Genomic DNA, 26,689 nt, shown 5'->3' with positions numbered 1-26,689 from the left:
TTTTAACCTTCTTTAATGCATGTTCCTAGCACTACCAGTAAGACTATTCCTATCTCTTCCAGTTCTAACATAGTCCCTTCTCTTCTTTATTCACACACTTTTGGTTTGTATCACATGGTTAATGTATTAGCATTAGTCATACGGTATTCCATGTTAATAGTTTTATAAATAATTGAAAATTTTTGTAGTAGCTGTTAGTAATGATGAAGGATGAGATGATGAGTTTTATAGAGAAAAGGCAGAAGCAAAGCAAGGAAATTACTTGATTGGCTATAGCTTAAACATCAGCCTTATTCAGAAAGGTTTGGTTGACTGTTTGTCATTAGATGTCTTTAGGTTGTGATTTCTTAATCTTGAGGCATTTATAGGCTTAGGTCGTGGTCTACCTTTATAGGCTACTAAGCTTTTAGAATAATCTCATTCTAATGCCCTTCTTTTTTTTAAGATTTATTTATTTATTTATGATAGACATAGAGAGAAAGAGAGGCAGAGACATAGGCAGAGAGAGAAACAGGCTCCATGCAGGGAGCCCGACATGGGATTCGATCCCGGGTCTCCAGGATCACTCCCTGGGCCAAAGGCAGGTGCCCAACCACTGAGCAACCCAGAGATCCCCTCTAATTCCCTTCATGTTTAATTAAGTTAACAATAATAAAACTTGATTTTATGCAAGATCTTTTACATATATTATTATCTCTTAAAAAGCTTATCATAAACCTGCTTTTATTATTTCATTTATAGATAAGACGTTAAGAGTTAAGTTTCTGATTTGCCCAGTCATACATTGAAGAAATGACAGATCCAATTTTTTTTATTTTAATGAACATTTTAATGTTATGTATAACAGAACATTATAAATACAACGGAAACAAAGTCTTACCAATTTAATAAAAAAAATTTCCACACCAAGGGGGGGAGGTAATAATTTGATCCCGGTATTATAATATTTATTTTTTAAAATATTCCCAGCTTGAGGGTGAAACAATTAGTTTTGCATTCTAAACTCTAGAACCATGATTTTCATGTGATTCGGCCAACAAAACCAGAGACTTTATTACTATTTACAATAGACTCAAATTGAAAATACAATCCATTACCATTTGCTATTTTAGCCCTTTGCTTTCAGAAACCAAGCAAATAGCTTAGAAAAATTACAACAAAGTTCATACTTCATTCTATTTTGAAAGATGATATAACATGAACTATCTGAAGTGGCCAGTTAGCTAGGTTGGTTGTAATGTGGTGCTGACAAATGATCTATTTGGATTTTCTTGCTGCAGAAAGAATCTTCACAAATAGCTTTATATGTGGATTTTCATTACAATACTGAATATGTTGATTTATGGGCTGCAATATTTCCGCGTTAGACATCCTGGGGACAGAAGGAAGGCAAGTAAGAATGGTCAATTCTAATTCTCCTGTGTGGGCTTCTGCTATGCCTTCAGCCCTTGGTACCATATATAACACTCCGGTGTGGCAATTTTGAGAGGAAAAGTAAATATTACTATTTTCCTTTCTCCACTGGCACCTGAAGAGTCTTTTTATCCTTGTATGTATAGACATCCCTGTGGATGTTTAGGAAAAAAGAAAAGAAATACAATCATATGCACATAAGAGGAGAAAAGATGCAGTTTAAGAAAAAAAATTAAGTGACAGGCTTAGAAAAGGGAGAGGGTTTAGATTCCTTAGGGAAATGTTCAAGGGAGACACTTAAGAAAATATAACCAGTTGGGAATGGGGGGCTGGAAAGATGACAACTGTGTCATTTACATATTCTCCTCAGTCTCTTCTACAGAAGATTCAGAAAACTTTCATGTTCTTATGAAATTCCTTTCTGATAATGTAAAGTGCCCCATTTTTGCTTGACTTTTAGCAGGGGTGGAAATCACAGGTTATCCAACAAAACTTCCAACATCTGTTTTACGTGTTATACACGGCAGTGTGAGGTCACAGATTGTTTTATCCACTTTTGAATCTCTAGGAAAGTTAAAATGACTAGAATAATTAATGTTTGATGAGTGAATTAAAGAAAAAGAAAACATATAGCAGGGAGGAGAGGGATAAGAATGAAAAGTCAACAAGAGGGAAGTTGAAAGAGAGAGGAAATAGATTTTGAAATGGAAAATCTTCATTGGAACTCTCAGTTGGTCAGTTTTTGGTTCCTATTCTTGGGCCATAGCTTTTGTGAGCCTCAGTTTTTCCCCTTTGCAAAATAGGCAATTATACCTTGACTTGCCATTTTAAAATACTGAGATATTCAGATGACAATGTAATTAAATGATACTCAGAAAGCTGAATTATATTATGCTTATCTTCAACTTACTCCAAGTAGAAAAAGTTAGCAAAATTCAAACCATCTCAATTAGATAATTGTTCCCCTGCTCTTTTGTTCTGTGAAAATACATCATATTAAAAATATCAAAATTTTTAATGATGGAATGATGCTTTACCTTACTGACTATATACAGACCTCTCTTGCTTACCTCTACTCCATTCCCCCACTACCTGGCTGACATTTCCTCTCCTAATCACTAATAAAATATGCCACTACTCTCATAAATTGCATCACAAAGCAAGAAAACTATGATAGAACAGAATTATAACCCAGCACAGTAGCTGTAAAGAAAGAGATTCTACAGCTGACCAAAGGAAAGAATGGATTGAAGTCTGTGAGGATTTGGGAGTCTTTTATGAAGAATGTGTTTTCTTTGTATGCTTAAATAAATTCTGAATACTGTATTGCAGTATAAAATGAAAGCCAAATAGCCATACGCTATTGCAGTTTAAAAAAAATAATAAGTGCCTTTAGCTTTCTTGTGAAGAAGTTATTTTTTGTGTGTGGTTTTCAGTTGAAGTTGAGCATTATATATGAGCCGAAATGATGGTGATTGAAATAAATCTGAAATGTTCAAAGTCATGGTGCTCTTAAATAAGCAAACCTCATTTTCCAGTGTTCAGTAGGCATTCAATTCCATTATGAAACTTGAAAGAAATAATGTAGAAATCGATGTGGAATTTGAAAGAAGGGAGACAATAATGTGTAATAATTGTTTTATCTCCTTGAGGAATGCTGCACTGCAAAAAAATCCTATAGCCTGTATTTCTCTTTCATTAGTTTCCAATATTACAGGGAGAATTTGCGTTTTTTTTTCCTGAAAATATTACTATTTTTTTTCTGTTTTTGCTTTGTGATGTGGAATTTACCATTTTATGATTTTTTTTTTTCCTGGTCTCTGTTTGTGCCTTTAATTTCTCCTTAAAAGCCTTAGTTCAAAAGCTCATTTACTCACAACTGACCCTCCAAATGGTCTGCTTACACATCTTCTGACCTCTAGAATATTTTCTTGTAATCTGCTAAATATAAGGCTAAAAGATTACTTTTCCCTTGGATAAAATTGTTAAAATGTCTTGCCCTTGACCAAAGAATCACCTATGTCTGCAGTACATGCTGCATATTCTGATCTCCTGGCCAACAGTCAAAGCCCTATCTGGCACAAATCTAAACTTCTAGCATGATTTTTTGCTATCCTTTCCCTGAACCCCATAACCCTTCCACATTGCAACACACTGTACATATGTGTATACCATTTGACTGCTTCCATAACTATATTCATAAATAATCCATTATGAGAAAAGCCTGAATTATACCTTCAAAATTCAGCCATTCAACCCAAAGTGAGCCTATAAAGGAAAATTGCTAATTTTTCACCCAAGTTACAAATTTATTCTTCCTTTTCCTCAACTGTAACATTTTTAATATATAAATTATACTCTTGGCATATATTTTTCATGAAAATATCTTATTCCTAATAGAAGATTATAAATGGGAATTCAGCCAACTTTATATGTCCAGTGAAGTGTTTCACAAACATAACCCTTAGTCTGTATAAGGTTGTAGACTAAATAAAAATCAGCAGGTAAACTTGCCAGTATACAGATTCTCAATCCATTCCAGAGGGTTTCTGAATCAGTATGACTGAATATTTCATATACAACCCACTAGGTTTAGAAAACCATAACCTAATTCAATTGCATAATTCCAAGTAATGAATAAATCATGTTTAAATAAAAGAATAAGTTTAATGCATGAGTATTTATGAATAAATGAATTAAGGAATGAATAAAATGCTTTGTTGAGAAATGCTATATTATTAAAGAATTAGCTTTAGCTCTGCTATTTAATCCTTTTGAAGTAGATAGTCTTGCTAAGCCCCAATTCCTTCATGTGTAAAACTGAAGAAATATCATTTGAAACATAATTTTTAAAAAATAGGCTACAATATATTCTTAGAGAGAGAGAGAGAGAGAGATTTTCTTGAGATGTAGCCACTTATGTGTTACTGAAGCTCAGGAAACAATAGTTTGTTTTTAATTCTCCCTTAATTTCCCATTTTCAGCTCAAAATTCCTTCTGCATTTTAGAATTTGTGAGATGAAAATATAATATTGGACACAGTACATATTTCTTCTATGGCTGAGGCCAGATAACCTTCTATCCGGACAGAAAACAGAGTCCTTGCACTTGCACTATAAAGTATAGGCAGGAAGTAACAAATGAAATACCAGGCATTTTCTTGTTGCTTCCCATGAAGTATGGGCTTCCACGAAAGCCTCTTTTGTAGAAAGTGTATTTCATTTGAGGAGGAGGCCATATGCAAATCAGATGTATCTTAGAAAACTACCACTTCTTTTACCTCTAGGAATTTGTCAATGTTTTTCTGCCCTTTCTATGAATTTCCTCCATTTTTATGCACTTATTCATTCATGTAATGTGTAACTTTTCAGAACCTAATGTAATCCATGCTAGGTTCTGGAGCTATCAGTATGGATAAATGGAATCCAGAGAGTTGAGCAGAAACTATCCACATGGAAATGCGCAAGAACATTCCTGGTAGAGGAAGCAAATGCATCTTGGTTGGAAGAGTGAAAGAGTCTGTGGGACTTGAGGAATGACCCACAACACTTACTCTAATTTAGGGGGATGGAACCCCTGGTTGATATGGCCTAAATTCCAAGTTTAGGGTATGGTTTCTCCCTGAGAGGGACCGGGTATCAAGATTTTTTTATCCTTACAATCAATTCATGTTACAGAAGCTTTACTTGAAGCAAGCACAACTAAAAAATCTGGGCTCCTTTCTTTTACCCACCTTCAATTTCCAAAGAGGAATTTCTACCCAAGCATGGTGGTCCAAAACTTCATGGCTCTCCTTGCTTATAAAATGAAGAATCTGTACCATGAGAGATAAACTAGGATGACCTACTTCTTCTTCTCATATCTACTCATAGCAAGCATGAGTAGATATGAGAAGCATATCTCATCTCATAAACTAGGATGACCTACTTCTTCTTCTCATATCTCATCATAGCAAGCATCTGTCCATACTCGAGCAATAGAGCTGTGGTGCTCTGCCTAAGGGAAGAGCAGGTTATAAGAACAGACATTCCAGGAGCTCTCCATAAAGGGACTGGTTTTATTTGGAACACAGTGTAGAGATATTTGAGCCAAAGAGCACTGTCAAAAACAATAAAGATTTTGGTGGTGAGAAATTAAAAGAGGGCTGATAACTCTATAACAACAGACAAAACAAGCGGAAACAGAAGTTGAACACAAAGAGTTGTAATATATTTGACAATAATAGTGCAAAGGGCACAGATAAAAAAAAAAAAAGCTGTATTAGTATAAGGAAATGGCAACAGGGATGCCTGGGTGGCTCAGTGGTTAAATGTCTGCTTTCGGCTCCGGGTGTGATCCCGGGGTCCAGGGATGGAGTCTCACACCGGGCTTCCTGCATGGAATCTGCTTCTCCCTCTGTCTATGTCTCTAACTCTCTCTGTGTGTCTCTCATGAATAAATAAATAAATTCTTAAAAAAAAAAAAAAAGGAAATGGGACAGATGGTTTCTAAAAATGACAGGAAACAAGAATGTGAACAAGAAATGGAAAATAATAATATTAACATAATGAACTATAGTATATTGTTCTCTTCTCACCTTCTTTAAAAGATATTTTGTGGTTCCTGGTTGGCTCAATCAGTTGAGCATTATCCTGTTGATTTTGGTTCAGGTCATGATCTCAAGGTCATAGGATCAAGCTTCTCCCTCAGCAGGGAGTCTGCTTGAGATTCCCTCCCTCTCCCTCTCCTTCTTTCCCGCCCCCTCCTCCTCATGTTCTTTCTCCCTCTCAAATAAAGTCTCCAAAAAAAGATATAATTTTATATGCACTGATAATTATAAAATTACTATTGAGTTTATAATACCTCTAAATGCAATATGTTTAACAGTAATAGCACAAAAAAAGATAGAAGTTTTATAGAGCTATATTGGAATAACAATTCTCTTATTTCATTGGAATTAAGTTAGTATAGCTGTAAAGTAGATTCTGGTAAGTTCAGATGTATATTGTAAGCCCTAGAACAACCTTAAAAAAGTCCAGATTGGGAAGGAAGCAATACAATTATCTCTCTGTGTAGATAATATGATCTTACATGAAAGAACTAAGCATTTTACTTAAAAACTATAAGAACTAATGATTTCAGCAAGGTAGAAGATAAATATAAAAATTAATTATATTTTATAAAATAACAATTAAAAATCAGAAAATTGAATTAAGAAAACATTCCTTTTTATAATAGCATATAAATACTTAGGAATAAAATTAACAAAATGAGTGCAAGATTTATACACTGAAAACTCCAAAATGTTGTTGAAAGAAATTAAGAAAATGGAAATAATAAATGGACAAGATATCTCATGCTCATGGATCAGAAAGCTTAATTTTATTAACTGTCCATGTTTATATACAGATTCAGCAGAATTTTAATCAATATCTCAACTGTTTTTTTTTAAGAATTTGATAAATTGGTCCAAAAATTCATGGAACCAATAATAGTCAAAACAATTTTGAAAAATAAAAAGTTGGGGAACTCACATTTCCTGATTCCAAAACTTACTAAAAATATCTAATAATCAAGACAGTGTGATAATGGCAAAAGAGCAAACATGTAGATCAATGAAACAAAATTTAGGGAGCAGAAATAGACCTTATATTTATGGTCAATTGATTTTTTTTTACAGCATGTCAAGACAAGTAATGGGGCAGAGAATTATCAACAAATGGTGCTGGGACAAATGTATAGCCACATTAAAAGAATGGGTTTGGATTCTTTCCTTACTACAAATATAAAAAATTAAAGTGGTTCATAGATCTAAATTTAAGAGGGAAAACTAAAACTCTTACAAGGAAATACAGAAATAAATTTGTGTGAGCTTATGTTAGATAAAAGTGCAAATGACCCAATAATTGGTAAATTGTAATTCATGAAAAGTTAAAAAGTTTTGTTGTAATCAATAACATAAAAAATAAAAAGACAACACTTAAAATGGAAATTAATGATCACAAATTAGTTATCTGATAAAAGACATATCTAGATTAAAGAGCTCTTGTAGTACAACATTAAAAATGATAAAAAAAAATCCAATTAAAAAGTGAACATACAATTTGAATAGGTATTCTTCCAAAGATTATATATATACATATGTATGTATATGTGTGTGTGTATATATATATATATATATATATATATGTATATCTAGTAAAGACACAAAAATAAGTTCAATATCACTATCCACTAGTGAGATATAAAATAAATTTATAATAACATATCCTTTCTTATCCACTAGATAGCTATAATCAAAAAAATATACAGTAATGTGTCGGCAAGGATATATAAATATTGGAACTTTCATACAATGCTGAGGGGATTGTAAAATGTGCAGCAACTCTGAAAAAGAGTTTGGCAGTTCCTCAGAAAGTCAAGGAGAAGGCTATCATATGGATCAGCAAGCAATTCCTCTGCTAAGCATAGACACAGGAGAAATTTTAAAAAGTATCCACATACAAACATATAAACTAGTCTTTATTGCAGCTTTATCTATAATACTCCCAAAGTGGAATTTACCTAAATGTCCAAATAACTGATGTCATTTGCATATAGTAGATGTGTAAAGTGGAATATTTTTCTGCTTCACAAGGGAGCAGTATATTCAAGTATATTCATATATACTTCAACGTGGATGATCCTGAAAAAAATATATCACCAATGAAGGAAACCACAAAAGACCACACACTGGATGATTCAATTTACAGAGACAGAAGGTAGATTAGTGGCTGCCTATGGCTGTGTCTTGTTGAAGGAATGGGGACTGATTGCTAATTGGTATATGGGGTTTATTTTGGGTGTTATGAAAATGTGCTAAAATCGTGGTGATGGTTGCAGAACTATGGTAGTATACTAAAAATCACTGAATTGTACCCTTAAAAAAAGTAAGGTCAAGAAGGTGGTGAATTTAAGAAGTTTGAGTAGTAGATGAAGATACTAGCCCACGTGAGAGATACAGGCTTATTCTAAAAGGTTGTGGTGAAAATCAAGAGAGGACCCAATGTTCTACAGAAGGGAAGAATAAACTATGAACGGTTTTTAAGTTTTGAGAAAAGAGAAAAGGAAACTGTTCTAATATTTTCGGGATAACTAAATGGTGAAAGGTGCCACTGACTAAGATGGAGGATGAAAAATAGGAGGTACCAGCATTTGGTAGGCATGGGGCTGGAGTTAAGTGTATTGGGTTCTATACAGGCTGGATAGAAGCCTTTGTCAAAGAATGCAAGCCCAGGGAGAGAAAGAGTACAGAGGAACAAGGTGACTGGTCATGGGATCAAGGCCGGTGGAACTTACACATTCAGAAGTAGGACAGGGAAAGTGGAGTTCAACCATAGAAGTGGAACAGTGGCACGTGTAACATGGAACAGCAGCAACAACAAAAACAACAAATTGAAATTTATGTTCAGAAACTTAAAGCATAATTAAGAAGGAAAAAGTATTCATCTATTTTTAAAAACAAAGTAAGATGGCAACCCCCCACACACACACACACACACACACAATTCCCTTTTATTTAGCAAAGAGAGATCACAGTTGACTTTGAAAGAGCAGTTTCAGTGGGGGTATAAGCCAGAATGGTGCAAATTAAAAGTGACTTTAAGAAAATGAAATCAGTGTGTTCAATGGTCTGATCTCTTCAAAGAAATAAGATGTAAATATGTGCTGCAAAGCAGCAATTTGAGAGAATTGGTATCAAAAGAGAAGACTTTTTCTTTAACAAGAGAGCTACCAGAATATGTATAAATATTGTTGGCTAAAATCCAGCCGGAGGAGATGACAGAAAGATAGGTGTGAATGAGGTAGCAGAAAGAGATGGCATGCTGGACCCAGGGAAAGGTACCTGCAGCAGACAGAGATATGTTGCTTCCATTTCAGCAGGTTGGAAGAAGAGGATCAAGAAACACAGGTAGTTTTTAGTTCAGCATAATGGCTCTTGTTCTGCTAAAAAATATGTGAGATGAAAAGGGTGATGGGGAGAGGAGTAATTTGGATGTTACACATATTAAAAACATGATCAATCATCTTTGCAGTTATTCTGCAATTAAAAAAAAAGTCCATCAGCATCTTTGTCCATTTTTGTATTACCCATTCTCTTTCACTCTTACAGCCTGTTTTATAAAAACACAAAACAAAAAACCCAACTATGTTCCTCCAGTCCGTATGTCATCTTCACCTTCTCAGCTCACTGCCTCATGACATCATCCCTCCATGTAAGTAATTTTCTACTTACTTGAGCAGAGATCTCCTATCAGGTTCATCTCTTTATCTTTGACTTCTCTGCAGTAGTAGGCACTTCAACTTCTTGCCTCACTTGGGTTCTCTAACTCCACTCTGCCTTTGTCTATTTCCTGGTTGACCTCTGTTCAGTCTATGCTGCTTTTATGTTTCCTCGACCGCCCCTAGCATCTTGTCCTCTGCTTTATTTTCTTCTCTCAATATGCGTTCTTAAACACTGTATACCTTTGGCTTCATCTAAAACCTATATATTCGTTGGCATAAATTTATTTCCAAAACACATATTTTTTAAATTCAAATTTAAATATCAATGTTCTTTAGAAACACTACTTGGATTTCCTTTTGTATCTCAAAGCCAAGTTGTCAAGACAACTTCTTGTCCCTGTCTGGACTTTTTTTGCTCCTGTGTTCCCAATCATAGGGACGCACTTGGCCCTGTTGCCTAAGCATGAATCTCTATAAATATACTATTCTCTCCATCTCTCTCTCTGGTTAATTAGCATAACTCATCTATTCTGCTTCCTAGTTTTAGTACTCCTCCATCTCTTTTGTCCATTCTGCCCTGGTCTGTTACTTCATCCTTTCTTTGTTTTGTAAAGACTGATTAATTGATTTGTTTGTTTGTTTGTTTGAGAGAGAGAGAAAGAAAGCAGGGCAGAAGGCCAGAGGGAGAGAGAGGGGGGTGGAGAAGCAGAGTCCCTACTGAGAGGGGAGGCGGCCATGGGGCTTTATCTTAGGACCCTGATCCAGCCCTGAGCTGAAATTGAGTAGGCCACTTACCTGACTGAGCCACTCAGGTGCTCCATATCCTTTTTTTATTAAACTGTTTTGTCTTTTTGTTGCCCTTCCTACCTCTAGCCACATTTATATCCAATAATTTTAAAGGCATCTCATCCTGTCTTTAATTATTAGATGAAGGGACTTCATTTCAATCTTGAGAAGCCATACGTATGAAGACAGCAAGCCAGAAGGGAATATTGACACCTTCAGAATCCAGTCTTAAGTTATTAATACAGTAGAAAATGCCATGTATGAAAATAACCTTATTTCTCTCCTCATTCCCTAACTTGCTATGAATCCTTTAGCCACTATGAATTTGCCAAATTACCTAAATGTCCCAAATCCTTAAGTTTATTAAAAATAATAACTTTCTTATCATTTTATTCATTTAGTTGAATTTTGTGTGATTTAAACATATATTTATATCCCCTCTAAATAAAAGTCACACCTGGATTTTTTTGTCATATATTTTTTAAGGTTTTATTTATTTGAGAGAGAGAGAGAGAGAGAGAGAGGTGCACAGAGGGAAAGTAAGAGTGAAAGGGAGAAGCAGATTCCCTGCTGGATACAGGGCTGATCCCAGAACCCTAGGATTGTGACCTGAGATGAAGGCAGATGCTTAACCTGCTGAGCCACCCAGGGGCCTCTATTTTGTTCTTTTGAAATATTATTTCTTAAACATTATCACGTAGGTACCAAAAAGAAATTCGAACTTACTGCAGTGTGGTGCAAATTTACCTGAAAGTCAGGAAACAGGAGTTCTGGATCCATTTCTTACACTCTCAAGCAGTGTGGACACAGCAATTTCACATACGTACTCCTGGTGTCGAGCTTCTCATTAGTGAGAATGTGCTGAGTTGTTCAGGATGATATTTAACATGGCCTGAGTTTTAAAAGATTATGATTCTATAACTTTTATATTTCCACTCAGAATTCTGAAACAAAGCAGTTGTGGGTTTTATTTAACATATTTTTAATATTATTTCCATTATAAGTGAAACATAAAAGCCTTGAAAATCATTATCAGTAAGATTAGTGACGAAAACATTGCAGAAGGAACTGAGACCAACTTTTCTCCCAGAAAAGACAATTACTCTAAGAGAAAGGAGATGGATTTAAAAATTGAAATGGAGCTTTTAAAATCATGTGGATAACTCACCAGAGTAATACTCTTTTGGTTTTTATTGAACAGACATGAACTTTAGGTTTAGGGTACAGAGAGTAAAACATTTTATTATAAAATCCCAATAATTCTAAATTATTCATGGTTTATGAAAGTCTCATTTGAACTAGAGGAAAATTTCTTTGTTTAACAAATTTTCCTTTTAGCAGATATTTTTTGATAATGATATTAATGTAAACAGGCCAGAAGGATAAATGTGTTAATTTAGTTTGACAGATAGCATTGGGCACTTACCAAGTAGTGAGCTTGACAAAAGTCATGCTTCACACCAACCCCTGCAGGAAGGTTAATAGGTGTCTAGGAACAGAGACAAAAAAAACCTAAAGAGCTGTGAGACTGTTTTATTTTTTTAACTGCAAAATCATTGCAACTAATAAATGCTTAAGAAAAAGAATGGTTAAATCTGTCCTGAGAAGGCTGTATAAATTTTTAAAGAAATTATTAGACCAAATGAACCTTCAATGGCATAGATATCAATTAAAAGAATACATGATGTTTATGTTACCCATTAAGAATTTAAAAACCATGTTGCAAAGTTCAACTTGTAGTAAGTCTGTGAAAACAATATGGAGAATGCTGCTATACTTTCTCGATCAATGAGAAATTAAGAATTAGAGGGGATAACATATTTTGGACATAGAACCCATAGGCAGGTTTGAAATTCAGTTCTTTGGCAATTGGACTACTTTATTGTCCATAGGACAAAGAGCACCAGATAGGAGTAGTGAATGAAAGAAAAACCAAGTGTTCTTAAGAACTTCTTACATGAATGCCTTTAGAAATGCTTTCATAAAACACAGAGTAGCATCCCACATCATACAATAGAATATAAACTCAAAGAATTTAGGTACTATTTCAAAGATGTTAGTTGATACTCTTTTTCCCCCCATTTTTATTCAAAGATCTAAGTTTTGCCACTACTGAGATGCTAGGATCTAGGTAGTTTTAAGGGAATCAAAATGAATGAATAAAGTAATTACATGTGAGTGAAACTGTTGTATTTGGAGGGCGAAGATTATATAAAAAACAAGATTTGATATCAATAGAATATAGTTAAAAAGGAAGATTAGAATCACAGTTTAAGACTCAACGTTGGCTCATGCATCTATTTTAATTCAAGAGAGGCCTAAGAATATTTTGTGCAAGGGAGTTGCAAGGACTTCTTTATTAACCACAATGCGAAATCTAGATGTCGATGATATATATGTTTAATAAATAGCTTAGGAATAAATTATCTCATTGTAGAAGTGGCAAAGAGGGTAAAGGTCACTAAATATTCTGTTTCTTACCCTTCCTTACTTACAGGTAGGCAAGAGCACATCACTCACTGGGGGAGAAAGTGATGTGCGTCCCCTTCAGGCTGGTCAGAAGCCTCTCTGGTCTCTCTTACTTTGCCTTGGCAACGTTTGTCCATTTGCTCCAAATAGATATTTTAGCTCCAGGATATTGAGCTTCATCTGCATTCTTGAGTGATTATGTGCAGCATGACTACTGCCATGGGACTGCACTGAATATGAATCTGAGCATAGATTTAACTTTGTATGTGTTACTCCAGATGAGATCTTAATAATTTGTGTCACTACAGTATGACCTATCTATTACTGACTGCTAAAGAAATGGCCATAATAAAAATGAGATGATCCTTTTAGAAAAAAAATATAAAAATATCTAAAACATGTGGCATTAAATGAGAAAGTTGATTAAAGGCTGGAAAGAGGATGAACCATGATATATGGGGGCTATATATTTTGAAAAAAAAGTTCAACTGAAATTAAAAGGATGCAAAATACCTTGCTTAAATGAACCTAGATCCCTGTGAGAAAAAGTAAGAATATAGAATCTTTTTAATGTATGTTGATGTTTATTGGCTATATTGCCAGGATATTAAAAGAAAGAGAAAAACTCAGGGAAAAAATGAAAACTTGAAAGCAAAATAGAAGATGAATATAGAGTTTCCAGGAAAAAAAAAAAAAAAAAAAGCCTTTCATTGCTAAAATCACCAACTGCTTCTCACCCAAAAGAGCAAAAAATAAGACTGGCAAAGTATGTGAATGGTAAATCCTAAGTATCTTTCAAATGATAAAATTGCACCAGGTATAGGAAAAGAAAATAAATGTGTGATCCCCAGTGAATTATTTCAATTCAATGACCCAGAGCAGAGATGAATGTGAATTTCTGATCAAAGACAATCCATTCAAGGTATCCAATATTAAGGTGAGAAGAAAGATGGACAGAGACTAGAAAGTAGAATGTGAAAATAACAAACCAGACAAAAGTTCAACAAATATATCTTGAAAAATATGTGTATGTTTACTAAATTTTAGAGAAATATATTCTGTCAAAAATGGCAAAAGCCAGACCTAAAAGGTACCGTTAGTGTTTAAGACAAAACTGAACTTTGGGGATATGTGGGTGGCTCACTAGGTTAAGCATCTGCCTTTGGCTCAGGTCATGATCCCAGGACCCAGGGATGGGACTTCTGCTCAGAAGGGCGTCTGCTTCTCCCTCTGCCCTCCCCCAACTCTCTCTCAAATAAATAAATAAAGTCTTTTTTTTTTTTTAAGCAGCAATTGTACTTATTTTTTTTAAGATTTTATTTATTTATTCATGAGAGATATGGAGAGAGAGGGGCAGAGACATAGGCAAAGGGAGAAGCAGGCTCCATGCAGGGAGCCCAATGTGAGACTCAATTCCGGGACCCCAGGATCACGCCCTGAGTGGAAGGCAGATGCTCAACTGCTGAGCCACCCAGGCCTCCCAACAATTGTACTTTGGCTCCCAAATATTTACATGCTGGAAAGAGAGCTCCTTCCAGGGAGCAAAACAAGAGTTTGAAGTGAAAGGATGAGTAAGGGACTCTTTCAATGTCTACCCAGCAGGATTTTAGTTCTACTTCAATAGTACTAAATAGCAATAGTCATTGCTATTATCATTTTCCAGGTTTTTTTTTTAATGTGATTATTACAGTTTTTCTTTTCCTGTTCTATTACTATCCTGTGGAGGTATTTTTTTATTAGACTGTGGAGTCAGCCAATTAAAATATCTTTCTGACCTTTTTAAGAGATCATAATCTGACTCCATCACTGGATACAATGACTGGTTGGAACCGTAGCCATGCTTTGATCCAAACAATTTCTACATTCAGGTAATGCATTGAGAAAGATATTTAATCTACAAGGAGAGCGTATTTCCTAAGCTATTTAATATGTGGCCAAGTAGGATAAAAGACATTGAAGAATATCTCAGAGCTAAATAGCTTGTGAAATTGTCAAATGTTTTTTATGAGTTAGGAAAAGGAAAAAAAAAAAGAGGGAATTTAGTAGTTAAAAGATTGAATTGAAGGATATTAATACTTACCAAATCTTCCATTTGTCATTTCTCCACATTATTCAGTTGCCCTCCATATATGTGAGGCTACGTGTACCTCTGGCCAAAGGGCTATGAAAGAAGGTCATCTATATTACTCTGAATGTAAGCAGTGGAAAGCCGATTAATGAGCCCCTAATCTTTTCCCTCTGATTCATTGACTGACTAAAACAGCTGCATAATTCAGCTGGTGCGGGAAGGAAACAATAGAGATTTTGTTAGCTTGGGTTCTTGAAAGCCTGTGTGGAGCAAAACAGTTTAATGATCCCTATTAATGGGACATGGAGCATGAACAAGAAGTAAACATAAGGGTTTTTTTTTGCTTTTTTGTTTTGTTTTGTTTTGTTTTGAAGTCACAGCAAAACAGGTTATTTGCCATTCCAGCCTTTCCTAACTCCTCAGGGAGTGACCTGAGTGTCCCAGCCACTGCACAATGGCTTTCCTTTCTCCTTTCTAGGACATCAATTAAGTATTTAAATTGTTCATCATTCCTGAAGCTATGGCATCTAAATGGTATACGATCTATGGTAAACATCAATCTAAATCACACAATTTATTTTTTGTATATATTTGGGCTATCAAAAATCAGAAAAGTTTCTTAGATGAAAAGTAAAAGGATAAAAGAGGAAAATAGCTCATGAATTGCATATGAAAATGTGTCTGTTGGTCACAGGCTAAGGCTTTGCCTGATTCCACAGTATGAATGGTATCATGAGGCCAATAAGTCCTAGGTTTTATCAGCCAGTTTATCTCCGTATTCCCTCATAGCCCTCAAAAACTCCTATTTACTAGTGACATGGCTCTTGGTGTCCAAAATCAAATTGCTTTTGGATTATAAATCTGCTACTGTTTTAATATTAGGGAAGAAAAGGGAGAGGGTGAAAATAAAGGTCAGGTGACATGGACATAAGTTGGAAGTATCGTGATAAACTATATCCTAAACAATTAGAACCGTTATATAGTACCAACAAGTATATACATATTTCCCTTAATTCACTTCAATGAATATGGAAAAAAGGATATAAATCAATACATGAATTAAAGGAAGGTAAATTATCTGGATAAATAATTATGCTTTCCAAAACAAGGTGCAAATTCACCCCTTACCAATTTAAAAGATATATTGGGCATTATCTTGCATTTGTAACTTAATCACTTATCAAAATATAGTTCCAGAGTAACCAAAAGCTTGTCAGAAAAAGACAAAGTTCAGGCATTTGGGGGAAAAGAGAAGAGTAACCTGTTTGCTTCTAAGTTGACTCTCATCAAGCAGCTGTGTGTCACTACGGGACCAGTATGTCTTCCACGCTGCTACAAATTAAACCCAAACTGTATAACAGCACTGCATATAACTTTGAATATATTCTTGTTTTTATATAAACATATTATCCCTCAGTTTTTACTCATGTTCACCCAGAAAAATCTAAAACTCAGTTGAACCCTTTACCTCTCTGTATATGATATACATCCTGTGGCGGCTAGATGAAAACACTGGAGTAAGTGAAGCTGTTTTATTTCACTTGAAGTTCATAATAAAAAAAAATCTTAAAAAAATCCTCTATATGATGTAGCACAAATTACTTTTGTTGCCTGAATTAGTCAGGATTCTCCAGAGAAACACAATCAATAGCAGATAAAGAGATGCATACAGGGGAAGATTTATTATATGAATTGCCTCACACAGATATGGACACCAAGAACTCCCACCATCTGTTGTCTACAAGCTAGAGAACCAGAAAAGCCAGTGTTATAATTCAGATTGAATACGTGTCCAAAGACCTGGAGCTTCAATGACCAAGGGCAGGAGAAGATGGACATTCTCGTTCAAGAAGAGAGAAACAATTCACTCTTCCTCTAACTTTTTGTTCTATTCAGATCCTCAGTGTGCTGAATGATGCCTTGCCCACATTGGTAAAGGCAGATTTTTACCTAGTCTACTGATTCAAATTCTAATCTCTTCCAGAAACATCCTCAGGGACACATCCAGAAATAACATTTTACCGGCTATCTGGGTATCCCTTAGCTTGGTTAAATTGGCCCATAAAAGTAACCATCACATAGGCTAATATGTGTTCTCTCTTTCTCTGGCAAGTAGATCCCAAATTATTCCTAGAGACATGGCCAAAATAAAGCCTGTATTTCAGTCGCCTTGCAGCTAAGCATGACCACATGTCTACATTCTGGCCAAATTGCACGTAACATAAAATGATGCAGGAAATTAATTGGAATTGTGCTTGAATGGAACAAATTTGCACCTCCTCCTTTTCTCCTTCTTCTTCTGGCTGCCTGGAAGGTTGTGGGTATCACGGAGCTTAAGCAGGCAATCTGCACGTTGAGGAGGAAGCAATGTTAAGGTGGGTGGAGCAAAACTGTGGGAGCCTGGTTTCCTGATGATCCCGTGATCCTCACACTAACTCTTATCTGTCTATCCATGGGTATAAGAAAACAAAACTCTAGTCTTACTTAAGCCACTGCTACTTTGCTTTCCTGCCATTCATAGTTTAACAATAACAGATACAGTCATCCTTTAATCCCTTTTATTTAGAATGGACTTTCTTTTCCTCACTTCCTAAAATGTTTACTCTGCAGCCTTGATTTCTCTTTCAATGTTCCATATGTCTTCATCTCCTCTCACTTTCAGCTGTGGTCTTATCCACATTTCATTGGGAAAATAAACAACTACACATCTTCTCACCATCACGCACTGAAACCTACACACTTACTGTTTTGTTCCCATCATCTTTCTTCCTGTTAAAATGATTTCCTCCTGTAAACCATTCTTTTCTCACCAGGAAACCATTTCTCCACTTGTGCTATGGATCGTTTCTACTCTAGACTTCCTAATATCTGCACCTTTACTTCACTCCTTCCCTCTTGCACCATCATTCTCTCCATTTCGGCTGAATAATTTTCCTTGGTGCACAGATATGTCCTAGTTAATGTTCTTGCCAAATAGTGAAATATGGAGACCACCAAATTCACTGCTCCCTTTCACAGCTGACTATTTCTAAAGAGCCACCTATACCCAGTGTGTCCGTATTTCACCTTCTACTCATTCTTCAATTATAAAATCAACTCTCAACCCCAGAATTCTAGTGAAACTGCTCTCATCTCAGTCACCAGTGGCCTAAACATTCAGAAATCCAAGGTAAATTTTTCCATCTTCACATTTTTTTTCACCTTTGGAAATCATTTAGGGAGGTGAACCCATCATCATTCTTGTAAAAATGGTAGTATTTTGTCACCAATTATTCCTGTTTTTACTTCTATCTCACTAACATTTTTTTTTCCCCAACATCCTCTATTTCCATTCTCTGTCCTCTATTTGGGATCATTTTAGCCCCTTTTCTGTCTTGGAATTCCACAGTCAGTTGTATCATTGATTTCCCAAGTTTAAAATTTCAGTTCAATGCCATGTTTCAATTTTATGTCTCTGTCTCAAATCTCCGTAATCCCCTACATGCACCTCTGAGTATGCACTTGGTATTTCCTCGTGGGTGTCTTTCACAGAAATCTCAAGCTTATCATGTCCAAAATTGAAGTCTGAATTCCTCCCTTCCACAAATAATAGCCCAGTAATACCCCAAATTCACCAATCTTAGGAAATCACACTCTTACTTAATTGCTTAAGCCATTATCCTAATGGTTACTTTGACACCTCTCTTTCCTCTATACTCCTGCAAATTATATATGTTTTACTTGTTAATGGCCTGTTAATACCGTGTCCCATATTTCTCAAATTTACTTACTCTTCTCCATCATCAGTGTCAACATCATAATCTACTCACTGACTTCCCTCACAATCGCAAGAGTATCCTAAGTACTATCAACATTTATATTCTTTCAATATTTTCTCCATAGTGCAGCAAGGTAGAGAAATGCATTCTGTCACTTTGTTGCTTAAAGAATCATTTCATTTTTTATTGGACATGGAAAAAATTAAATTTCTTAACACATACACGTATAAGGACATACATAGTGACATTGATCCTCAGATAATACAATCATTGGTATTCATTCAGTCTCTGTAACACAAAGTCATTGTTTGTAGACTTCCCACATTAGAACACTTCTCTAACTCTCCCCACATATTTCGCTCCAATTCATCTTACTAATTTAAATGTCATATGTAGGGGTGCCTAGGTGGCTCAGTGATTGAGCGTCTGCCTTTGGCTCAGGTCATGATCCTGGGGTCCTGGGATCAAGCCCTGTATCATGCTCTCTACAGGGAGCCTGCTTCTCCCTCTGCCTATGTCTCGGCCTCTTTCTCTGTGTCTCTATTTAATAAAAAAAATAAAATATTAAAAATAAAATAAAGTAAAATAAAATAAAATAAATGCCATATGTATAGGAATGTCTACTTTGGTTATTATATGTAAATAGTCCTCAGCAAATACACACACTCCCAGAACCTTGATATTCTCTATATGAGCACTCTGTTAATTTCCTTTATACCATGTTTTATAATTTGATATTATTTTCTTTACATATTTTATAATTAGCAGTGACTGACTCCCCTGTTAGATTGCAGCCCCACCACAGCCTTTTTACTATTCTGTCTTCAGCGCATAACAAAATCTTAGGCAGAGTAGATGCTCAATGAATCCCTGTTTATCAGATAAGTAAGTGGACAAAATACTTAATTTACATAAGTTTTTCTATGAGAAAAACATCGACTCAGTGTAAGGAAGCTTGGGTTATATAGTGTGGACATTCACAAATTCTGTGAATTTGTCTATTTGACCTACAATAACCAAATACCATAAATTGGGTGGCTTATTGTAGTGAATTTATTGAATTAACACTTGTTAAATGGAGCACAAGGTCTGAGTGGTGATTCATAATTCAAAATAGACACAAGAGAAATTGAAATAGAGAAATTTATTACTCACAAGTCCTGGGTAAAGTATCTGGCATGCCTCCAGGGGCTGTAAGGAAGATCAAGGCAGAGTGCAGACAGATAAAGAGAGACAGTGTCTGGGACACATGACTTTATTAGGGTCTCTGATGGGAGCGCTTTGGAGTTCCCAGGCTAAGGCCAGAATGGTCAATTCAAGCCAAAGAGTGAGATTTTTGGCAAGCCTTCTGGGTGTCTTATCTAAAGGGTACATAAGAGGAAGGTATTGGGAGACAGGGGAGACTGCTGATCACAAGGACTGTTGAGGGAGTCCTATTAGGAACTTACATTTACTAATGTAAATGACTTGGAGGGTTCTACATAGAGCTTGTACTTGCATGAGAGACTAATGGCCATTTAAGATTACTGCCAGGTGTTTGGGCAAACAAACTGGGTGCTGAGGCACAATGCATGGATTAGCTTAGCTAAATACTCAGCATTTACAAATAACAACATTTGTTTCTGACAGTTCTGGAAGCTGCAAAGTCTAAAATCAGGATGCCAGCAGATTCAGTGTCTGGTGAGAGCCTCCTTCCTTTCTGATGGCCATCTTCTCACTGTCAACTTACATGGCAGAAATGGGACAAGCAAGATTTCTTAGATATATTTTATAAAGGCACTAATCCCATTCATGAAGCCTCCCTATCATGACCTAAGCACCTCTCAGATGTCCCACCTCCCAATACCATCAACCCGGGAATTAAATTTCATTATAAATTTAGGGGAAAGTAGGAGGGTCAAATAATCACTCCTCAATACTCTCTGGGAGGCCACATGGAAATATTTCATTTATAAAACTATTATCAGATATCTAAGTCCTCTTTAATTTGGAGAATTTTCTGTACCTTTATAAATTGTCCACAGGTTTAAGGTACAATTAAATAAATAGTAGTAATAAGGCTTTCTTTATTTAAAACAATAGTATTTATACATATCTTAAGTTAAACTTAGAATAATTTAAACTTTAGAAAAAAATTGTTGATTACAAAGAAAATAAGGGATCAGAAGTAATAACCTGTCTAATATAGTTAGATTTGTCTTGGTAAATCCGATGGTCTATAGCAACAGTATCCAAAGCAAATATGAGCCTAATCATTGAAAAATGATTTTTCAATGCATATGATTAACTGACCAAATTTACTTACACTTTAAAAGATAATTCTGGCTATCATCTAGTAATCAAGTGTGAATCATAGCTTACTGCTATCTGGGGTCATGTTGGCTAGATATATTCACATGTATGTCTTCCTCAAAATGAGTAAACAGACTGCTACATAAACTGCCTCCAGCAAAACAGTATATTATTCATATTTATGTCTGCATTAGCAGTTGTTTCCATAATATCTGAAGCAGAGTTTGAACTCAATAAATGTTTTATTTAATGAACGAATAGGCAGTTATATGCTGTACCTGATACTATTTGGATGTATTGTGCTATAAAAACCATTTGGTCTTTGCTTTTATAAGGAAGAATTTTATAATTGTTTTTATTTTAATTATCTTGCACTTGTAACTTAATCAGTAATCAAAATATAGTTCCAGAGAAACCAAAAGCTTTTCAGAAAAAGACTAAGTTCAGGCATTAGGAGGAAAAGAGAAGAGTAACCTGTTTGCTTCTAAGCTGACTCTCATCAAGCAGCTGTGTGTCACTACGGGACCAGTATGTCTTCCACGCTGCTACAAATTAAACCCAAACTGTACAACAGCACTTGGAAACCCCAGCACGCAGTTCTTCTGGTTCTTAAAGAAAAAAAAAAAAAAAGGATACAGGAAGAAAAGTGAGTAAAACGTTGGTAATTTGTTTAGCTGGTGGTGCAGGCTGTTCTCCTATCAAATTTTGTTTCCCAAAGGAAGGCATCAGTTTTAAATTACACAGCAAGCAGGCAAGATAAAGGAAGCAAACAATCAAAACCCTCCCAGGAGGGGAAAGAATAAGGGGAGAGCTCCAGAGATCCCATTTAATAAATAAACACCTTCATTTCTGTAAGTTAATTTCACCACAGGAAATAAGTTTAGTTTTAATTATATTGCCTGATGTCATGTTTTATAAAAGGTACATGAGGTTCATTGACTTTCTCTTATTAAAGCTTTTGCTGTTTCCAAAAATGTTGCATGTAGATTAAGTCTCTGAGGAAACATAGCATGATGTACAATTATTTGAAATGCAATATTTTCATTTTATCCCATGTAGTGACAATTAGATAGATGAAAACAGCATGTTGTTTTTAATTTTCATTTAAAAAAAAAAGAGTTCGACTGTTAAGAGTTATGTGTGAAAGACTCTTGAGTCATACAGGCTAGTTGTATTATTGGCACAAATAAAAAAAGCCGCTGCCACTTGTCACGTGTGAGAAAATACATATTTAGTAATTTCATGGTTAAGTTTTGTGCAGTACTTCTAGTCTTCATAGTTACATAGAGTTTTAATTCAGATTTGACATGTCAGGAAGTGAGTATTTTGATGTTTTGTACAGTTAGGCCTTTCTCAGCAAAGAAACTGGAAGGTGGATTAAGGGACAAATCTCTCAGAAGGTAAAAGATGACAGACTAGTTAGTGGGAGACCTCTGGAGAGATTTAGATATTTATCTTAAAATTTGTTTACATTTCAAAGTACAATGAAACCTGGAACCATGGAGTAGGCTGTTTGCATTCCATAGGATTATGGTGCATTCATTTAGGAGCAAATGTTTCCCTCATCTCTCAGAAGGGAAGGAAGCAGTGTTTAGTCCATAAGCTCCAAGATTCATAATTTTTTAGTCCCTCTGCTGGAGTGTATAAAACTTCTTTTGTATGTGCAAGGCCCATCTGGCCCTCATGGCGTCATCCTGAAGGTGGTGGTGGCGGGGGAAGGACATGGAACGTGGGAACTGGTACAGTTATTGCTGTCATAAACAATCCATATTCGATCCAGAAACTTTGTGTTTGCTTTTAGAATAATACAAATAAATATAGATCCTAGAATTTACCAAACATGATATAATCCATGATTTTAAAAAGCATTATGTGAGCAATTTTCAAGGTAAAAGAGATTTATCTGAGCCTCTGGCAAAATTCTCTGTTCTCTACCTGTGGAGGATTTGTTATTCCTATTCTTCTTATAGGGATAAAACAGAAAATTTAAGAAAAATGTCTGGAGTCAAACTCAGACATTCAGAAGTCACTTCCTTATTCATTATTACAAGATAAATCAAGTTTATTTTAGCTTAGTGACAGCCACATAGTGAGTAATGGAAAAAAAAAAACTAATTAAAGTTGGCTATAGTGAATATAGAGCAACATAGTAGATGTCCATAATGGATATAGGGCAACAAATAAAATAAATAGGTAATATGTATATTTGTATTTTGGCTAATGGAAAACAATATTCTATATGTGAGAGATTTTATTAATATGAAAGCTCTGAAGGCTACTAGGGAAGGGACAAAAAATAAACACTTATTCCCAAAGTCACATTTACTAAAATTTTGGTATATTGAACTCTCTTACCTAAAGCAAGTTTTCTGAAACAAGTGATATACATCCTAAGGTGAAATCAGTACAGGGTAAGTTGGCTCTGAGATGGAAGACAGTTAACTTTGTTTTCCAAAAAGCCATTTGTTGTCATGATTACATTTTAAGGATGACCTGTGTATATGTCATGTAACATGATTAGTGCAATGCCTGACACATATTAAGCATTGAATACATACTCCTCTTCTTCCCTGATTGCTATTTCTGAATTGTGTTTTGTGTTGATGCATTAAGTTGATGTTGAATGTTTATGATTGTTTTCTTTTTAGCTAATATAAATGGGATAAGTCATTGGTACGCATGCCCTCATAGCTCTGACTAGGACATGCAAACATAGGACAAAACAATAAGATGACTCTTTGTTATATAACATAATACAAAGACGCAAAACTGAGACTGGTTTTATCCAGACAACCGTTAAACAGACTGTGCTACTAAAGATAGTATTATATTCATTCCATTAGAATATTTCTCTAAAACCTGTTACTCCTTTAGGTATTTCTGGAAGAAAAAAAAAAATGGGGCTATGTGCCATTGAGCCATTGTCCAGTGAAATCCATTATGACTGTGACTGCCATAAGATACACAAGTGGTATGACCGGGGTAGGCAATGGTACACTTTGTAAAGGAAAGAAAATTAAAGTTTCCCATCATTTTAATATCAGGTATATAGGTTCATTTTTCCTTTAAACAGCTGTTATTAAATATGCTCCATTAAGTTGAATCTCAAGGAAGGACAAGGAAGACTTGAAATAGAGTATATACAAAGTATTAACTTTAGCCAATGGAAGAACTTGTTAAGTTGACTTAATTAAAAAAAAATAAACTAAAGAAATACACATGCTCTTCAAAAGATTATTGAGAGAATGAAAAGAAAAAAAAACAGGCAGACAAATTTTCAAGTCATAACTTTGATGCTGAATTCTCAATACTTGATAAGAAATCCAACAACCTAATAAAAATAAGGTGAATGGCAATGTCATAGCAAAATATATAAATGGCAAATACACATGAAAAGCTCTTCAAAACCATGAGTCCTTAGAGAAATGCAAATTAAACAGACACATTACTAGAACTGAAATTAAAAAGACTGATCATACCAGGTGTTGGTATTTGGAACTAATAGAAACCTCATGCACTGAAGGTAGGAGTATAAAATGTTATATATAACCACTTTGGAAAAATAGGCAATTTCTTCTCACATTGAAGATACACCTAGGAACCATTCCACCCTTAGGTATAAACCCGGGAGGAGGGATCCCTGGGTGGCGCAGCGGTTTAGCGCCTGCCTTTGGCCCAGGGCGCGATCCTGGAGACCCGGGATCGAATCCCACGTCGGGCTCCTGGTGCATGGAGCCTGCTTCTCCCTCTGCCTGTGTCTCTGCCTCTCTCTCTCTCTCTCTCTCTCTCTGTGCGACTATCATAAAAATAAAAAAATAAAAAAATAAATAAAAAAAAAAAATAAACCCGGGAGGAAAAATTGAGAATATATGGCCACTGAAGACATTTACACTAATTTTCATAACTGATGTTTTCTAACAGTCCCAAACTGGAAACAACCCAAGTGTCAATCAACAAGTAGATGGTGATCTACATATATCGGCACATATCCATATAATGGAATAGAATTTAGCAAGGAAAGAAAAACTCCTGATCTATGCCATGACATTGATTAATCTCAAAGAATTATGCTGAGAAAAAGGAGATTGACAATCCTGTTTAAAAAAACAAAACAAAACAAAACAAAACAAAACAAAAAACAGGGGCAGCTGGGTGGCTCAGTGGTTGAACATCTGCCTTCGGCTCAGGGAGTGATCCCAGGGTCCTGGGATCAAGTCCTGCATTGGGCTTCTGTAGGGAGCCTGCTTCTCCCTCTGCCTGTGTCTTTGCCTCTCTCTGTGTCTCTCATGAATAAATAAATGAATAAAATCTTTAATTTTTTAAAAAATCCATATTAAATGATTCTATTTATAGACAATTCTAGAAAATGCAGATCAATCTATAGTGAAAAAATTCAGACCAATACTTTCCTGAAGATGGAAGAGTGAGAACATCAGGAAGTTGGGATTAAAGAAGAGCATGAGGGAGCATTTGAGGCTATGGATTTGCTCACTATATAGGTGCAATGGATTTTTACATATCTCAAGACCTAACTTGTATAACTTAAGTACATGTCATTTATTGTAAGTTTATTGCATATCAATTTTGCGTGGATAAATCTTTAAAAAAATGAAATAAAAGTAAATAAACAACAATCTGACCAAACAAGTAAAATGGACAGTTTGCATGATATCCTCATTTCTCAATCATTTGGGTGAGGCAAGCGTTTCTCACTTGGACATCACATTCATTCTGATAATGCATAAATCTATACACAATGAGATTATCAGACATGATAATTCATTTATAAATTCGCATCTGAAGGCACATTTTTACTTTTGAATGTTCCAAAGTAACATCACCACATCCTAGAAGTTTAATACGATGCCCTTCAGATTTTCATTTTCAGGTATAGGTAGCAGTATGTGTTAAGCCCCCATTTATTATAATCTAGTAATCCTTCTTCATCACTTCCAGACTAGTTTACCCACACCAATCAAAAGACCTCAGATTCCCTCTGGAGGCAGTAGTAGGAGAGACCTCAGCTCCCCACACTTTCTGACTCACAATCCTCATTTTTGACTCCTATTATTTTTTTTAAGATTTTATTTATTTATTCATGAGAGACACAGAGAGAGAGGCAGAGGGAGAAGCAGGCTCCATGCAGGGAGCCCGATGTGGGACTCGATCCCGGGATCCCGGGATTGCTCCCTGAGCCAAAGGCAGATGCTCAAGTGCTGAGCCACCCAGGTGTCCCTTGATTCATACTATTTTGATCAGCACTGATTCTGAAGAGACTATATTTCACTTTTGTGTCATTATCAGATTTCACATTCATCAGGACTAAGATGAATGAAGAAATCTGTTACTTTCTTTTCACTGTAGGAGTTGTTAGAGCAGCCTGACCACCTGATCTCACATTAGCATCCATAATCGCCTTAACTGCCACTTGAATTACCTCCTACTTTTTGTACCACTGTTAACTACCCACCTAAACACATTTGATTTAAACACCTTGCCTTTGTATCATCCCTTTTTAAACTATTTCCAATTTTTTCTGAATAATTCGTATCTTCTTTCTGTCAAGCAGCTCCAATATGTGCTGGTAGCTCATTTATTCATGATTGTTTCTCTTATTTGGTCTTGTTTTTTAGCTACAACGTAAAATAAGATGCTCAAA

The 26,689-nt window shown here is 35.4% G+C and overlaps 1 long non-coding RNA gene across 2 annotated transcripts; it reads right to left on the bottom strand.

The window, feature by feature from the left end:
• Positions 1–754: 754 nt before the first annotated feature.
• LOC140612047 (uncharacterized) lies at positions 755–15,141 on the bottom strand. 2 transcript variants are annotated; one of them, XR_012013367.1, is made up of 4 exons: positions 14,993–15,141; positions 11,870–11,955; positions 11,191–11,335; positions 755–1,372 (listed from the first exon to the last, which is right to left on the bottom strand). It is a non-coding gene; the product is annotated as an uncharacterized lncRNA (long non-coding RNA). The 2 variants fall into 2 exon arrangements; XR_012013368.1 differs by having other exon boundaries at positions 11,870–11,932.
• Positions 15,142–26,689: the final 11,548 nt, after the last annotated feature.

The sequence above is a fragment of the Canis lupus genome, chromosome 20 (genome assembly GCF_048164855.1).
Source record: "Canis lupus baileyi chromosome 20, mCanLup2.hap1, whole genome shotgun sequence".
Taxonomy (NCBI): domain Eukaryota; kingdom Metazoa; phylum Chordata; class Mammalia; order Carnivora; family Canidae; genus Canis; species Canis lupus.
Note: the sequence above shows the minus strand (reverse complement) of the source record. Positions and strands in the feature narration are given on the sequence as shown.